The 17127-nt window shown below is 37.5% G+C and overlaps 1 protein-coding gene across 2 annotated transcripts in view; it reads right to left on the minus strand.

Moving 5' to 3' along the window:
- The window catches only part of ZMAT4 (zinc finger matrin-type 4), a 129338-nt gene that overhangs the window by 2303 nt on the left and 109908 nt on the right, over positions 1-17127 (minus strand). The gene's annotated exons all lie outside the window — the stretch shown is intronic.

Here is a 17127-nt window from a genome sequence, read left to right on the forward strand (position 1 = left end):
GCAGAGATAAAGGCTCTACTCTGTTTTTGATGTAGGTATTAAGAGGTGGTAGGAGGACATTTTTTAAAGAACCACTGTTAGAAATATTGACTAACAGCAAATATTACAGTTTTTCTATGAACAAATGAGAGGAGGTGTTCGATCTGTCTCCAGCTCACATCCCCCACCCTTGAAGACCTAGGCCAAGCCAAGTGTTGAATGAGATAAGAGTCCATACCAGCTTACACAGCTATATTTTCTGAGTATAAATGGAGCACCATTACCCATCACATACCCTATCACCATAATGCACCAAACTATACTATTGTATATACATTATTATTATTATTATTATCATTATATGTTACCATCTTGTATGATGCATGAAAAGGTAACATCAGAAATGAACACAGGTTTCATTATGTTTGTGAGCTTTTAATACAAGCAGGATAACACTTTTAGCTGTGAATTGAAACAGTTCTAATCTCTGTGACAAATAAGCACAGATTCTGGCCGGTTTGTAAATCAGTTCAGGTAAAATGGAACCGAATGCCGTGTTCTAAATATGTCATTCTGATTAGTCAGTTTAGCACCTGGAAGGAAAATAAAATATTAACCATTTCTTGTAAATAAGATAATAAATAACAAGGTGCAATGTAACTAAAGATATACAGTACTTCTAATCAGAATACACAAGAATTAATAGTAGTTGAAAAACGAATGTGCTTAAAATATTATTGTATTGTTAAAAGAGGCATTTAACAAAGTCATATCACATTCACATAGTATAGCAAAAAAAACAAAACATGACTTTGTTCCAAAAAATTTCCTTTATCTGAAGACCTGGATGCCGCCATTGCAGGCGGTCATGTTATTTTGGGTGACTTTCCCAACCAACAATGAGTTATCAGTGCTGAAAAAGCTGTTTATCCAATGAAATCCTTTCCTCCGTAGACTTTTATTAGTCAGAGGGTCCGCCTTGATAATTGGAACTGAGCCATTCTGTTATTTACCGCAGGCAGTATGATAATGAGTGTTTATAAATAAAATGTATAAATATAATAAAATGTTATAGCTGGTACTTTGTGAAGCCAGCCAACCTTCATATAATCCCATGATCCAGGCACTATTAGTTTTACCGCAACGCCCACAGCCATTCCCACACATTCTCCCTGTTATACCAAAACTCATACAAAAAAATGACAGTACCTCCTTTTAGGAATGAGTAAAGGCCACATTGTTTATTTATTTATCAGCGACCAACTGTGACACACCTTTATTTATAGCAAACAATGTAAACATTTGGGTATAATTATATTAACCCCTTAAGGACCGGGCTCATTTTTCGTTTTGTACCCTGTGGGACCGAGGCTGTTTTGACACTTTTGTGGTGCTTGTGTTCAGGTGTAATTTTCTCCTCACCCATTTAGTGTACCCACATAAGTTATATATTGTTTTTTTCAGGACAAGATGGGCTTTCTTCAGATACCATTATTTTGATCGTATCATCTTATTTACTATAAAAAAAATAAAAAAAACATGGTGAAAAATTGAAAAAAAACACATTTTATGACTTTTATTTGAAAAATCTTTTACTCACCTAAAAAAGCAAGTAAAAAAACTAGCTAAATAGATTCTACTACTTGTCCTGAGTTTAGAGATACCCAATGTTTTTATGCTTTTTTGCTGTTTTTTGTAAGTTATAGGGCAATAAGTACAAGCAGCGTTTTATGATTTCCAAATCTTTTTTAACAAATCTGGTCAGTCTGCCTCCATCTCCTCTTTGGAACATCTTTGAAGCCGGTTAACTCAATTTAACCCCCTCAAACCATATATTTTTGAAAACTAGACACCCCAGGGTATTCCAAATGCTGTTATTTTAACCCTTTCCATGCACCAATTATAGAACTACACTTTGTCAAACTTTGTCATAGTAATTTTTTTTTTTTTTTTCACACAAATTGTACTTTAGTTATAGATATACAGGTTCTGGTATATGTCACTGTCAAACAACACCCCAATGTGTGTTCAGGAACATCTCCTGAGTACAGCGATACCCCACATGCATGGGTTTGTTGGGTTGTTTCAGATTTAAAATGCCACATTTGGGAAGTGCGCTTTTTTTCTCCATTTTGGTCAGTCTGTACCTATGCCCTATCTGTGAGCTAGGCCACTCCAATTTACCCCATCAGCCATTTTTTTTATATATTAGACACCCCTTGGGTATTTGAAGTGCTTTTATTTTAACTCTTTGTTGAGATTTTTGAGAAATTTTAGCACTTGCTCAAAATAATAAACTTTATTTTTTAATTTTATTTTTTTAATACTTTTTTTATATTTCTTTTTTTACACATTTTGCTGGTACTGGATGGTTCATCTAGTGACATCACTGCATAATTATTTTTAAATGTTAGCACATTTTTTTTATTTTTTTTTTCCATTTTTTATTTTTTTTTTTGAATATTTTACTAATCACATAGTGATTAGAAAGCTGGGCTCCATTGACTTGCATGGTTGAATGCAGTACCTGTATTCAACCAGCAAGTGGAGCCAGTTCTCTAGAGGGTCTGGAGACCCTCTAGCGAACTTTTTCGTCTTTATTGTTGTAGTTCCCGGGCCGCCGCCATCTTACTTGATGGCGAAGATCACCGGCAGCGGCGGCTGTGACCGCTCTCCGGAGCGGTCACAGCCCACCCAGAGGTAAGTGTTTGGTGTCGCTGGATGCCTCCCGATCGAGGCATTCCAGCGACACCATTTAAGTTTAGGAGGCGATCAACGATCTAAACGCTTTTAAAACGGGCGTCCGCCGCCATACAATGTATGGCGGCTGTTGACGCCCCGGGGAGGGGCCAGACATGGCCCCCGATGCCGATCTCGGCCTTGCTGAATGCCTCGACATCGAGGCATTGCAGCAAGGCCGTTTAAGCGAAGAAAGTGATCCTTGATCACTTTCTAAGCTTATTTAATTTTTTGACGGTTCAGGACCGTCAAAGGTCATTTAGTGACCTTCTTGTTATGACGGTCCTGAACCGGCAAAGGTCGCGAAGGGGTTAACATATTTATAACAAAAACTTCATGGGGCTATCCCCTCCAACTAAATTGTGTTCGCTTAAAATCAGCAAATACCAGTCCCACTTGAGGGGCACCATCTATGTTGTTGGCAAGTACTGCGTTTTCCCCACCAGATGTAAACTGCACCAGCAGCTGGGGTCAGTACTACCACCCAGCTTCCCATTGGGACCCTGCCCGCCGGCAAGACCCACACCATACACTCAAACCAACGTGGTCCCATATTTGAGATGGACACCCCGCAACTTGGACAAAACTGTGTCCACCTGTAACCAGGCCAGTAGGCTAAAATGTATAACTCTTTAAAACAACGGGAAGGGTGGGAGGGAAATGCCCCTGCTGACAAGTCTCTTTGCCAAAACACAGGTTAATTAATTTCCACCACATCCTCAAATAACACATATATGTCTATTTTTTTGTTTTATTTTCCCATTTATAAACCCACCTATCATATCACTCGAACCCTCCCAACTGTCACCCACACTACTTTCCTGGGGTCATGCAAAGGACATTCTTACTCCCCTGCCCATCTAGGGTCACCAAAAGGGCAGCCTTGCTTTTTTTCCAAATTCAGGCTGGATCATGGCGCCCTTCCTCATATCCTGGCTTATCCAGGGATTTCTGGACCTTGCTTCCTCCAAGTATATCATATCCACCAAAAAAGGACACAGCAAACCTCAATGGCTTCATAAAGGTCTGTGAAGGTCAAAACGCTGCCTGCTTGTGTTGGAATAAATTACCATTTCCATTGAAGAGATGTGCTGTGTCCTTTATCTGGTCTCTAGTAGATAAAGCCAAGATGGCATAGCTAGGACACATACAATTAACTAATATGCTGCCAGGAACACTTATATTGTGTAAAAATGTTGACTTTTAAAAAAAGAAAACAGCAACAACCTTTTTAATGTGACACTAGTAATAACCGCTTCCAATGACAGGTCCCTTTCAAGGCATATTAAATGTTATAAAAAATTCAAACTATAGTATGGCAGGGCTCCACTTTCAAGCATGCAAAAGCCAACCACAAAACGCAGGAGATGCTCAACTACTACATGGCGCAGGTGAGCTCCTGCCTCCCAGAAGTGAATGGAAAGGAAAAACACGTGAACCCCTGGGTACGGGGATACATGGTGACCTGAGCCCTGCAGTATGGTGCCATGAGAATGTAAGATAATGATAATATATCACTCTGGATAGGACAGAATAATGTCAAACCTCAAAAATACACTCATTGACTCCCTACCCAAATGTCTCAGCCGTTTCACATCAAAAGCTCCCATTCATCTCCACTATTAACCCTATTCTAAACTTTACTGACATTAAACTTTTTCCTATAAAATGCAATGGCTTAGACTGTTAGAAGCATATTCAATTCTAATTCCAATCAAAATAACGTATTAAAGACACTTCACATTTATCGTTCTCATAAAAAGCCCTGGTATTCATCCATTTCCCATTCATCGCAATTATCATTTAATAGGTTTTATTTTAAAAAAAAAAGAAAAAATAGAAAGAAATTCAATTTACTTAACAAGGGATTAACAAAGCCTCTAATTAACCAGTCACTCATGATTGCCAATAGAAGATGAAACTGCTTGCTATCATATTTCACAGTCCAGAGTTTCCCAAATGAAAACGTATTAGCTCGATTTGACACATTTGTGTTCCTACAATGTTCCTACAGACTCTGTCACGAAGATGCTGCTGTAGTTAATGGCCTGCCAACGCCAGTCAGTAAATCTGAGAATACTGACATTTCACCAGCCACTTCAGATAAGACCCTGGGATTTATGTTTTACATTCAATCTCATACTTTTCTATATCAGCCACTGCAGGTTTCCCCACATCCACAGACAATATGTCTGTGCAAATATATCCTGCAAAACCATGCGCAGGATATTCTCTTTCTATGAGCAGAAGAAAAAGAAAAGTAGGGAAACATTAGAGACAAGCAAGAACATTGGCTTTCAACAGCCGGTGTATCACAAAATGCATTTGCAACTTAGCCATTAGTTTGAAGGGTTCGTAGAACCCATAGCCAAGATCAGTAGCAGAGAAGAAATATGTCTACTAGTAAAGGTACTTTGCACTTTTTATGTTATAGAGACTCTTAGTACATGTAGGTGTGACACCTTGTGACCTCCAGGAGTTATTTGGGATTATGTCTAGAAATCAACACCTGCTGAACCTGCTACAAGAAAAATATAAATAACCCCATTGTGCCAATGAGGAGTCATCAGGAATACCGGAGCTCGCTGCCTAAAGTTGAGGATCATTTAAGAAACTATAAGGCTGTTCTACCTGCCAACGGAAAGATCTTCATAGATGTGTCACAGTAGGGCGTTCATTAATTCACATGGTTTGCACACTTGAATTTAGTCTTCATCCTCTACTCGTCTTCATTCAGAAATAAGAGCAATTCTCACGTAATACCAACCAAACATAGAATTTGACCGAAGAGAAGAACCATTTGGCCCATCTAGTCTGCCATTTTCCTGACATAGAGACTTTGTCCTGTTTTATATTCAGGATCGCTTTATGCCTTTACCATGCATGTTTAAATCTCCCCGCTGTATTATCCTAAGCCACCTTCTGATGGAAAGCTGTTTCATTTATCTACCAACATCTCAGTAACATAAAACTTCCTTACATCTAAACCCCTGACCCTTTAAGATTATGATTTCTACACTTCAATGGGACTAATCTCTGTCTGAAGATATGCGATTTCCCAAGAGGAAGGCTAAGTAAGCCCTTTACATTGCATAGTTAAATCTGCTAGATTAAAAAACATAAAAACTTTGACACAAATAAATTCACCCCGTAGGACTGCCACAATAAATTGGTGCATCCAAGAAATGCGCCATTTTCTTGAATCCAAAAAATATGTGTTTTGATAACTTATATGACAGTCTTTAGTAAAAAGACACCAAAACAGACAGTAATTGAAAAAGCCAGACTGATAACATTACGCTGCATTTATTTATAGAGCACAAGTGGACTCTGTAGTGCTTTTCCAATAGCAGGAAAGTGAAAAATCGACAATATAACATTAAATTGGACAATAACATCAAGGCATGTTGAGAACTACTGGTGCAGAAGGATCAGGGGGTCCTGCTTTTGAGAGCTTACAATCTAATTGCAGTCTAACTTGGAGAACAACGTTAAATGATTAAAAATATATAATTGTACGCACACTGGTACCTCTGCAAAACACTGTGCAACCTAGCCATGTATTCAAGTGTAAATACGATAATTCTATTTTTATGATAGATTTTATGTGGACAGTTTGTGCTTTCAACTGAAAAATTGAACTGGAAGGCAAGATAGATTATGAAAAATGAAGTGTGATTTTTACAGATGCTTGTGATCTCTTAAAACGGACTTAATGCAATAAACAAACCTCAAGCTGTTATATCGACGGTACGTGTTCTTCACTTGGTGCAAAGTAAACGGATCATGGGGGAAAATAAATTGATGTTTTGTATTTGTAAAATGTAAGAAATAATACAGATTGACATAATTAACATCCTATTTTCCCTAAGCACATTTACTTGAATGCATTACATTACGCTCACCATGGTTTCTGAAAAAAAGACAACTTACGCTAATTTTTCTTAAATCTGTTTTTTTACTTTTATTCAGCCAAAACTGTTATGATAACTAAATAAAAGCTGAAACAAAGCATCCATTAACCTACAAAAAGAGTAAGGCTAGCACTAAAAACAAATAGAAAACAAAACGTTATAGACATGCAGTATATGCTGATGCAAACAATTATTATTAGTGTTAATATCACCAAAATAAGGTTTTCAGCATACCAATGTAATGCATGAACGAAGCAAGGACAGAATAGGATAGAATAGCTATGGATCTTTACAAAGGGTAGGAGATCCTACGCATAGCCGACATTTTGGAGGATCTCACACTGGGTGTCAGCCTATTCTGTCCTTACTTTGTTCATGCATTACATTGGTATGCTGAAAACCTTTCTTACCTTGTATTTGGGTGATATTACACCCAGTAAACATTGTTTGCATCGGCATATATGTCTATTACCTTGCATTTTCCATGTAGTTTGAGTGCTTTTTTTTTTTTTTTTTACATTTTTGCTATTAATGGTGCTTGGAGGGCACCTGTAGGTTTTTGCACTATTGTTCAATATAGTGTTCTTTATATTGTTCTATATGTGCCATTACCATTTGAAGTGCAGTTCTGGCTTCCTATTTTTGTACTTCCCCTTTAACTAACAGACTTTCAGCAAGACAGCAGCCATCTCTCCATATCGAACCCATTAGATATGCTTAGAATACACCGTTTAAGGTTCATTGCATGAAAGTTCAAGTCTTAATGACTAGGAACAAAAAACAGATGGTAACTCTTTTTTTCTGCAATGATGCATTGCACCGAGCCCTCTGTATATGTGCTATGTATATAATTAATTTCAGCACAAAGGATGATGTCCACCCACGGCTTAACCTTTTTCCGACATCAACTTGCTACCGTTAATAATGATCATGACGATAAGGTAATATCAGAAAGAATGGAGGGTGTAGCAAAGGGGGCACCAAATCAAAAAAGCACAGGAAAACTCAGTTAAAAAACCTGATATATTAATGTTAGATATCCCACAGGAACTCATTAAACAAGCAACACAAAAATATACACCATATTTACACTAACAAACAGATAATTGTTATTCCATTTTCATATTACGCTCAATACAAGACTCATTTGTTGATGTCACGCATAGAATATCCTTCCCATGAAAAACCAAGCACTGCATTGCATTCCGTTACATAAATTACCCACAGGCTGCTTTCGATACAACTCCCATGACCCTTAGCAGGCGTTCAGATGGTCAAATTGTTCAGGGTTTGTATAAATCTTGCTAATTTTAACTTATAAAGATGGTTCTTCGTAATGGATTTACAAACCATATTTGATATCTGGAAATATTTCAGGATACACCGTCCTATCATGGCAGAAGGGGTATCAAATGGTTGGGGATAGAAGGCATTGGACACATCCTAAGGGTAAGATGCAAGATCACCATGGGCCATACTCTTAAAAGCTCTATAAGTGAGCTACATATGAATCCATACTGCTTTTAATATAGATTTTAAGAACGTCTAAAAAAAAAAAAAGGTCATGTGATCTATACAAAGGAAGAATAGAATCTCAAGTGGCTCCTATTACCAGGGAAACTTGCTAAAAATGCTGGGCAAATATACAGTATCTATATCGATATAGAACAAATCTCACTACCTTTATATCACTTGTCAGCCATTCACAAAATGTTAGATCAATCTTGGGTTACACAATTATTGGTTTCACTTGACTGTCACAATGTCTCATGAGGAGTCAAGGACAATCATTCACTTAAAGTGTTCATCACATTCATGACCTCTACCAAAGACACCACATACCTACTGACTGAAATTAAACTGTACCACATATACGTTTCAGTGCTGCATGTTCTTTTCTTGCAAAGTGGCGCAGATGGGAATTGTAACATGTTAATATAAATATATATATATATATGTATATATATATATATTAACATGTTACAATATATATATGTATATATATATATTATATATTAATTGTTTTAAATGCTGCTTCCTCACAGTGTTCTATAGTTTTGATTTCATTTGTGCGTGATATTCCTTTGCTTGAACAAGTTCAACTCATTGTGAAGAATTCACTGCAACTGTTTTAGATGAAATAAACTTGTGTTATGTCCTTGAAACCCCTGATCATCACTAAACATGTAGAATGGTTAAAACCAATTTCTTGCTGGGTTACTGGATTGTTTTGTGTCGATTGGCGGTCTCCCGATCTTGCCTTGGATAGATTCACGTATGATAAGCAGTTACACTTACAGGAGATGACCCTGAGCTTTAAATACTGAGTTAGGTAACAGGAGTTTGGGGCAGCTCGAGTGCGACTCTGAAGATTATTTTCTTGCACCATCTGGCAGCTGTATCGAGATCGGTCACAGAGAGTCCCATTGAATCTAGTGTTACTCAGGGCTAAAACTCTTGTTCATACTGTATGTGTATATATATATAGATCAGTGGTTTTAAACATAAGGACCACAAACAGGCAAGGAATTCTATGCATCTCTATGTGGATTTCTTTTATTGAGATGCCTGTGCTGAGGCTGTGATATTCAAAAAGTGTGGCCTGTGTGTTTCTCAGAGAAAGAATCCACTTATATAGATCCTTTCTGCAAGGCAAGTTGTTCTAGAAATACACCCTGGTGGCATTCATACCATCTGTCCTCACACAACACAAACAGTTTTTATCCTTCAGTAATATTGTATAAAACAGTTCTTTACACTGATGGACTGGAATAAAGTAGTTGTCAGCTATTAAACTATTTTCTCAAGGGGAATGCAGCTCTCTGATTATGTACACCTAGGGTTAACAATCTTAAACAAAAGGTAGCAGATTGTTTGAACTAGGGCATATACTTAGTGTATGGTAGGCTATGGGTCCATGGTTGATCACTGATGTCCCTTGCACACGGGGTCCAGGGTTCTCAACCAGGCATGACCCTAGTGAAGACGTGCCCTATCTATAATGTAAAGAAATTACTGTCTAAGAGACTTGATTTTTGCCTCTTGCTTCCAGTATGCACTACGAAAGACAAATGACTAACAGAAAAATAACTATTGTTAACTGAATTATTCAGGTCAGCTCGGAATGTAGCAATTATTTCTTTGTGTTATCAGCTATATGAATTAATACATAATATCATTATTAATAATGATCCTGTTTTATTTATAGAACTGTACACAGCAACTTCCAGGCAAAATAAATCAGTAGATTAAGTTCCCTAATAGGAAATCATATAAAAGAAAGCGTGTATATACACAAGTTTAAGGCAAAGGTTGAAGTGAGAGCTCTATATGTTAGTGTGGTTTCTAGTATATCAGTAGTAACAGGGAAGTTCATTATCAAATTGATGGCATCATTTTTTTTATTTAATTCTGGGAAAACATTGCAGATGATGGTTTTTCTGGACAATTTTAATGGAGAATGATTACTCTACAATCTCTCAAGTTATTGAATTTTGCGTCACTCAAGGGCTTTCGTGCCAGAAAAGGTATGATCCATTCTCCTACCCTCCTTTCTTAAGGGATGGCTTCTCCAGGCTGATAATGAGCTGCCATATCTTGTGACAGATATCATAGCCTTGGGTCACCATTCCTCCTGCCTTGTCTTGCTATGTGAAATAGATCAAACACATATTAATCTCCCAGGCTACTCCACATAGACAATTACAATGAAATCACAGGCCATATTTGTACAAGTGAAGGATGTTAAAAAAATATAACTGTTTGTTCTTTTTTTTTTTCTTCCTTTGTGTATCTACATTGCCTCTGTGTAACAGAGAGATAAGAACACAGAGAAGAAAGAGGGATTTGAAGCAGAATTATCTCATAGGGGCCGCTGCTCAGAATGATATCAGCTGATCACTGTGTAGCCACCAATTCATCACCCAATTCTAGGCAGTGGTGTATACGAGCTTAGTAAAAGAGAGACGGTCACAAAGATTATTTTATACTCAAACGTTGTATGGTTGAGAGTGACCTTTCCATATGCTTCGTTCCCATTGTACAAAACAATTGCATGTTAAAGATAAAACGTACGGCTGGTACACGATTCTCATCTTGTCCTACTAACAAAAGTAAATGTATCAATATGACTTCAATTACCATATTTGCACGATTATAAGATGACCCCTCAAACTCTTAATGGATCTTAATGAAATAAAAAAAGTTCTGACTGTAAGACAACCTTGTTGAAAAAAGTAAAACTCACTCTCTTACACTCTCTCTAAAACTCACACTTCCTCTCTCTCATGCTCTACATTCTCTGCTTCCCACAGCTCTGCTTCTTGTCTTGCCTCTTCTTGTTCGCTCTTCTTTTTTCATCCGCTTCTTAGCGTGTTTTCTTTTTTCATCCGCTTCTCCATGAACCAGCCCTTTTCGGAGAACTTCCTCAAAAGGGCGGTTAGCGGAATAGGGGGGCAGCTGTCTCCCTGGCTCCACCACGTTTCCTCTCTGTCTAGAATAATGAAGACAGATTTGTGGAGAAAGAGAAGCATTTCTGCATGAGAGTGAGTGCGCGAGAGAGCATGAGTGAAGGTGAGTGACAGGCCACTAGGCTTAGTCTGCTGTGCAGTGGATCTGAGGTCTGAATAAATAACAACCTCAATTATAAGATGAGTTTGTTTCTTCAGATTAATTTTTCTAAAGTTTTGGTAGCCAACCTGTAAAACTAGAGGGTCAGATGAACATATTCATGAAATAAATTTACTTATTCCAATTTCCAGTGAACACCAACCCATACCCATCTACTATGCTAATTGGTACAATGGAGATGGTTGAAGCATTATTTTGCAATTGTAATTAAATGATTATTGCATTATCTCACTCCATAAGGAACACATTCATAGCATAGATAGATGTAATAACTGCAGAACATTTTCTACACTTAGTATATTATCCATGCTCTTTATATATAATAACCTCCATTAGGAAACTACTTTCTAAAATAGCCAGCCCAAATAGAACCACGCAGTTATATATAATTCACCTCAGTACGGGTTAATATACTCACTTATCCCATATTCGTTTGATAAGAGAATATAATAAAATCATCATTCACCTAAAAGCACAGCGCGGAAAAATCTCTCCAAGTGCGCTAGGTTCTTATCAGGGTGGCCCAGGAGGCAGAGGCGCTGCAAGCTGAATGATTATATCCATGCTTCAGGGGAAAGGTCCTTTAGTCAGCTGTACATCTCTATTACCTGCCTCTACAATCTAGAAAAGAATAAAGCAGCTAGCTAGAGACAGGCCACTTCAGTGTATGTTGAAAATACAATTTTTACAAAACATATCCAAAAATAGTACAATACTCGTAGATAAAAGAATTGGTTGAATTCATTGAAATACCCCCCCGATTCTTTATGCATCAAAGGAGACCGCACAAGGGCTGCGTTCTTCACCATTAAGGTACTGGAAAAATATACCGCATTGGAACGATGGGGTTACGTTCACTTAACCACTAGAATCCAAAATGAAAGGGTCTTTTTTTTCCCTGGGATTAAAGACAAGTACTAGGAATGCTAGAAACCCTAGAGCTGGTCCTGCATCTAATATAAAGTATTAAGGCACTTCAACTGGATATATGCATTTAAATGAGCAGATTAGCCGGTAGCCATGTATAAAAAAAACCCCAAACTACATTATAGGAATGCTTCCCAATTGCAACTTTTATATTCAAACAAATCCATTGTTTCCCCTTCGCAAAGTTTTGACATGCTAATTACAAGCGATTCTTTAAAGCAAAAAAAAAATAAGGACATTATATGTCATTCACAGTGGCGAGCCTGGCAATTGTGTTCTTCTAGCGGCTTTCAGAATTCTGAAGGCCACGTGTTTAATGGGTACTAACTACATGGGGAGCGGCAGTACCGTCACTCAGTGTCATAGACAACGAGAAAACAGACCAGTAATGAAAGAGGGAGAACACAATACAATGCAGAAAGAGAAGCTTATTTTAGTCTAGACATAAACAATGCAATTTAGAACATTAAAGTATACCACTTTACTTGATTTCTCATTGTTTCTCGAAGAACTGATGTAAACCAGAAAACAAATACTCGAGATATATAAAATATAATTGAAATACAAATTCATATTCAATATTCAGATTGTGTATCTTGCATAATGGTCCTTAGTCATCATCTATGAAAAGAGATTGGCAACATTTCATTTTGCTATTTCTTTCCAGTATTTTTTTTTTTATTTATTTTGTGAAGTTCTGTAGCATGAGTTAGCAGGGAAACAAATGTTATTTTTTTAACTCGATACACTCTTCCAGAGAGTTCGGTTTCTGAGCTCAAACGCTATCAAGAGAATAGACAGAGTCTCATTGAACTCAAATTCCTCATGTCAAAGAGGTATTGGCTTTATATTGTGGAAAACAACCAGGCTAAATCATGTTCTTCAAGCTGCTTCTTCCTCTCAAGTGGAAACACATTAACATGTTCATGTACTTGTTTAATCAGAAAGTAGAACTGTATTCACAGCTTCTGGTACCTCTCAGGGAGTTGCTAGGGACACACAGACGTTTCGTCCTTCTGATACGCACACAATCCCGTGACAGCATACCTTTGTGCTTCTTTTCTTAAAGGCACACATAGCCTTTTAGTATGTAGGCCAGTTGAGGAGATCAGGGATCTCACCTGTAACCAGCTTAAAGAGGTACAGCACACTAGGGGACTTGATCACCCAAGAGGGCAATCTGCCCACACACACCAGTTTAGCTGCTGGATCTGACAGCCTAGGGCAGGATAAGTCACTGCCTCTGAATGTATTGTTCTTCCTTCCATATATTGTATTATAGATTGAGTTTGTGTCAGCAAAGATGACAATGTTCTGTGTGTTTGTGTCAGTGTGACAAATCAAGGTCAGTAGGAGTGAACATGAGGCTAGGACCCACAACTATGAGCTGCTAGAGGCCAGTGCTTTTTTTTTTTTTCTTCAAATGGTTAGGGGGAAAAAACAAAAATCATCTGTTATGGAAGTTTTATGGTTGCTGTTGGTGACCTAGAAAGATAAATGGGGTGGCTCCAAGTGCTTTCAAGCAATATATAGTTTGTGTGGTTTATTGTGACTCCTTCTCCACGTTTTTACTTTAAACAAATCTTCTCTTTTTCATCTTTTCCTTCCCCTCTTGTAGCTTTCCTTAAACATCCCACGCCCCTTGAAAGCCACCATCCTGACACCAGTACTAAGCCACCCTTCTTTGCCACAACCATCCACGTCTTTTATTTATACATCCTCTTTTACATCCTGAAAACCACTTACCTTTAATCACTGCTATAACAGAGATACAAGAAAGCTACAACTCTATCTCGTCATCCCTCCTTTTGTTTCAATTATCCATATTATTCCTTTAAATTGTAAACTCACAAGTGGGACCCTTATAAGACCACCATTGTTGTCAGGTTGGATGGGAAGTTCACAGGCAGGGTTTTCAACTCCTGTTGTGTCTGTATTTTGTTAATGTACATTTGTTATGTATTAAATTGTACATTGCTGCGTAGTAAGTTGGCGCTTAGTAAATGAAAGGTAATAATAATAATATTTCCATCATTTTTAAATATTATCGAAATAAGAAATAAAGCAATGCAGAATGTTCTTGTGAATCTGGACTAGAGCCAACAAAGCTGAAAGTACTTATGGCAAAAAGAGTGCACTGTGGTAATGATGCAAATCTCAGCTCTTCATTAGCACCTCCAACCAGCAATCTACTAAAACTTGGAGAATAATTGATGTAATTTCCAAGTTAGTACCATGCAATTCTTCTGAAGTTCTTTTAAGTATCACTTCAAATAAGTATATTATGCTAAATATCGGTGCTTCGTTATCCAGATGGGCACTGCAGAACCTACTCTTCACCCTCTGAGCATCAGGGTCTGAACTTGTGGTTGAACTAATGCTGTCAAAATTGTAAGAATGTGTCTATGGAGCAATTACTATACAAGTAAAATGAACATTTTATGAGTACCCTGCATTTCAGTATGGATGCTCATGGAATGGTAAAGCTGGCCCAAATCCCATACATAATTAAAATAATGTGACATAATACAAATTTCTATTTCACATTCTCACCTATAAATGGCCCCGATCTGTGATTTTTCAACTATTATCAGTACACAAGTTGACGCTAATGTCATTTGCTGCTATTGAGCCCTATAACTATGGTATTTATTACCAGGCATGCATAAGGTGTTTCATGTTATCATATCAGTTGCTTGATTTTGCGAATATGGGTTTATTTCCTCCACGTTCTAATCATGTGACAGCTGGTCTTTTTGAATATCCATAAGGACACATACAGAGACACAACAGTGTAGATCCAGAATTAGATACATACACAGAATGGGAGGTTCCTGATTTTTTTTTATTATTAGGTAAACTGATTTTTAATACTCACTGATTTTTGGTGTAGCCAACACCAAACAAAGTGTTCTTCTAGAGAAAATTATTAAAGTATAAAATACATATAGTATAACTGTAAGACAAATCAGCCCCACGAGCAGGAGCCAGGATTTGCCCCACTAGTAATGCAGTGGTCATGTGCTGGACACACAAGTTGGCACGTGGGTCTTGTTGAGCCCTGTTGTAGAATACGACCCACACTGCACTTGGAAGACTAACATTAGGTAAAATTCTAACGCTTACATAACTTCTGGCTTAATTAGATTAATTGGCTAATGATCTGCAATCAGGGTTTTGTTGAGCCTTGTTATAAGACATGAGCCATATTGTACTAAAAATAGAAACCTACAACCAGTAGAAATTCTCATAAAGATGCTTACAGACCTTCTGAGTTAATTAGATGAATCGGCTAATGACATTAATCACAGATGTAGCTGAAAACTGGCCGTTTTCTGAGCCTCCAAAGCCAGCCTGTATTTACAATTTTCTAGAACGTTGTGCCCGGTTTCAGATGAATTCTGAAGAGGTGACGCAACCTGGCATGGAATCTCTTGATGCTCTTCAGAAGTGTGATCAAAACACAGCTGTTATGAACTGATCTTCGAAAGGCGTTGTGTATATTTGCAATTTCACACAACAAGGAGTCTATAATTATTTTTCTTTTTTGCTCCGATTAAAAAATAAAACCCAAACTGAATTTTAATCACAAAATCTAGCACCAAAAATAAAACAGCCACAGAAAAGAACACTTAGTAATAAAACATACTTTTATATAACAGCTGCCTTAGATAAGAAGTTTCAATAATTAAAACACATCCCAGGCCTCCCTGGTGGGACCATTAATTATAAGTATCCAGTCTGACTAATAACAGCAAAAATCCATCATGCCTTAGGCTGAGTCTAGTTAACTTTGAATATTACTGTGCTTTTTTTAATCTCCAAGCTTTAATTTAGCTTAACTTTTCTTATACCAGATGGAAAAATGGGAAATGTTCAGCTACAATCCCCTTTACTGTGCCTTAAAGCCACATTATTCATCGGCACAATGTCATCATGCATTTCACTTTTACCATATCTTATTAGATTCATAAAATAGCCTTCCGCAAAAACATCTGTTTAGGACTATAGAAAAAAGTCATGTGATTAAGTACCTTAGTACCTATTTATCTTATGTCACTGAAATTTCATACGCAAAAAACCATTGACTGGATGTAGATTTTTATGCTGACCTTATTTTTGGGAATAGTGTTAATATGTGTGCACACCAACCCTACAAATTTAATGATGAAGTCCCAAGTAAACTGTGAGAACATTTTAGTTTTATTTATCAAAATTGTATTATCTGAATTCATAATCACAGGAAAGTAGGAGGATCATGTCGGCCATGTCTTTCAAGGAGACAAACACTATATGGACAAAAGTATTGGGACGCCTGACCATTACACCAATAAGGACTTTTGCATTCTAAATAAATAGACATTAATACGTAGTTGGTCCACCCTTTCCATACGCAGAAGGGGATACACCAAGACATTTTGGACAATTCTATGCTTCCCACTTTGTGGGAACAGTTTGGGTCTTTTTCTATTCCAGCATCACCGTGCCCCAGCGCACAAAGCAAGGTCCATACGGACATGGTTGGATGAGCTTAACCCCATCAAACACCTTCGAGATGAACTGGAATGGAGACTGCAAGCCAGACTTTCTCTACTTGATGAATGGCCAAATATTCCCACAGAAACTCTCCAAAATCTTGTGGAAAGCCTTCCCAGAAGAGCGGAAGCTGTTGTAGCGGCAAAGGGGGGACCAACTACATATGAATATGTTTTTGGAAAACAATGTCATAAAAGTCCCAATTGGTGTAATAGTAGCACATGTAAAGTTCTGACCCCTGCAGTACGGGGAACGTTTAAGCTCCAAAAAAAAAAAAGAAAAGAAAAAGATAATCAGTTACTCAGTAATAAAACCTGACACAGAATTGCTGTGGATACTATATAGGCAAAAACCTTGACTGAACCGACATTGTTTTTGCCAACATTATTCATTCTTGTTACCC

This window comes from Spea bombifrons, chromosome 11 (genome assembly GCF_027358695.1).
Source record: "Spea bombifrons isolate aSpeBom1 chromosome 11, aSpeBom1.2.pri, whole genome shotgun sequence".
NCBI classification, from domain to species: Eukaryota; Metazoa; Chordata; class Amphibia; order Anura; family Pelobatidae; genus Spea; species Spea bombifrons.